Below are 2,473 nucleotides of genomic sequence, written 5' to 3'. Positions count from 1 at the left end.
AAAAAAAAAAAAAGAAAACAAACAAAACTGATGTGAAATGAGGAGTCAGGGAAGCCTATGTAAGGGGTTGACTTGAGCCATGCCTTGATGCCTATGGAAGCAGAGCACCCCAGGAAGCTGGCAAAGAGCAAGCTCCCCTTTCATAAGCAACGGTGAGACCTCTGCACTATTGAAACAGAATAAAGATGTGGTATGGAGGTCAGAAAGAGAACTTGGGTGAGTCCTGTAGGACTTTGAAGAGGTGGAAAAGAGAGAAACCATGGTTTCTGATGTAGTCATTGATGAATGTTTGTTTTTTCCATTTTTGTGTATGTGGTTGCATGTATATATGCATACATGTTTGTGGGTTATTTGTGGGTGCATATTCACATTTGTGGGGACATGTGCACTTTGTTGCTTGTGCATGTGGAGGCTGGTGGTTGCAGTGGGGAATAATCTCCATGCCTCTTCCTCCTTAGTCAATGAGACAGGACCTCAAAATCAAACCCAGAGCTCACCAATATGACTATTCTTGCTCTGTGGATGCACGGTCTCCACTGCCTGAGGCTGAAAGTGCAGGTGGACCACAGTGCCCACCTGGCATTTACCTGGTATCTGGGGATCTGAACTTAGGTCGTCATATTTCTATGGTATGACAAGGTTTTTCCCAGGGAAACATAAACACTTCTACTCACCTTAGACAGAGGTGACAGAACAAAGTATGAATAACACCAAAGCCCACTATAGTGAACCAAGGGTTTTCTTGAGTTACTACAGGAATGTGGGCAAGGGGTTGCTTACTGAGGGAGAAATGACTCAAAGACATTTGAACCTGCCTTACCAAATTCCACCCCTCAATGCCCCTCAATGGATGTCTTAGTTAGGATTTTACTATTGTGAACTGACATCATGACCAAGGCAACTCTTAAAAAGAACTTTTAATTGGGGCTGGCTTACAGGTTCAGAGGTTCAGTCAATTATCATCAAGGCAGGAACATGGCAGCATCCAGGCAGACATGGTGGAGGAGGAGGAGTTGAGAATTCTACAGCTTCATCTGAGGGCTGCTAGCAGAATAGTGGCTTCCAGTCAGCTAGGATGAGGGGCTTAAAGCCCACACCCACAGTGACACACCTACGCCAACAGGGCCACACCCTCTAATAGTGTCACTCCCTGGGCTGAACCAGCACAATGGGTGACAGCTCATAAAAGCTGGGAACCTGGGACACACTGCATAGCAACTCAACAGGTTAGAGAGTATTCTTTCCAAGTGACTCAGTTGATTTAAACCTCTTCCAGGTTCTCAGAGTCTTATTTGCAGTTTTACTTTTCTGAGAGTGACTTCAATACCAGACTGCACAACATGAGACCCTGCCTCAAAGAACGAAAACAAGCCAGGAATGTTAGCACATACCTTTAATCCCAGTATTTGGTAGGCAGAAGCAGTCTGTTCTCTATAAGTTAAAGGCCAGCCTGATCTACATAAAAGTTATAGGCTAGCCAGAGCTACATAGTGAAACCCTATCTCACAAACAAACAAACATACAACTAACCCCTAAACAACATCCCCCATAAACAATGATACCAAGAACAAAAAGGAGGACCAAGGAAGTAGCATAGTGGTGGGATTAAAAGTGTGTTACCACACCCTGGAGTCTTCAGTTTCTTTTGTACTGGAATCACAGGTGTGTACCATGTGTAGCTAGTAAGATCTTTTTCAAGAGAGGAGTGGAGCCTGGAGAGATGGCTCAACATACAAGTAAAACACTCATACACATAAAATAAAATAAATATACTTAATTTTTTTGGAAAACCCCACACACATACAGGGTCTCTCTAGTTGGTCAACATGTACACAATAAGAGAGTGTTGAATGCTCAGCTCTAAATGAGACCTGTATATCACATCCCTCCCCTCCAGGGATCACCTTCTCAGAAGAAATGTCAGACAGAATGTAAGAATCAGAGATGGTCAATAACAACAAGAAAACAGTGGCCCCTGGCAGGCTGCCACATGCCAAAGCAGGCCAAAACTAGATCCAATGGGGGAAAGTTTAAAACAGAAAGAAATCTTCAGGTTCATTTGGAATCGATGGGAGGGTAGAAAGAGAGTGGTTATGGGAGAATCTAAGGGTGGTAGTGAATATGTTCAAAATATGTTGTATACAATTCTCAAATATGTAACCAAAGAACACTGCATTTTTCATCTTCCTGGTATCCACATCCAGAGCGATCAGGTTATAAGTATATACCACATCTGCTGCATGCCATATTGGTGACCCAATTCAGGGTTGTGTGTATTTAGGAAAGCACTTGGCCAGTTGGGCTTTTACCTCAGCCTCTTTTTTGTTGCAAGGTAGAGAGGTGCTTCTGTGCTGGGGAAGGAAGGATAGGGTGAGGCTGAGGTAAGAACAGGGCCATAAGGAAGGGAGAGGAGGGACCGGATGTAAGAAATTTTGTGAAAGAGCCCACAGGATGTGGTGCTGAGGCCTGGCTA

The sequence above is a fragment of the Mus pahari genome, chromosome 18, assembly GCF_900095145.1.
Source record: "Mus pahari chromosome 18, PAHARI_EIJ_v1.1, whole genome shotgun sequence".
Classification (NCBI taxonomy): Eukaryota; Metazoa; Chordata; class Mammalia; order Rodentia; family Muridae; genus Mus; species Mus pahari.
Note: the sequence above shows the minus strand (reverse complement) of the source record.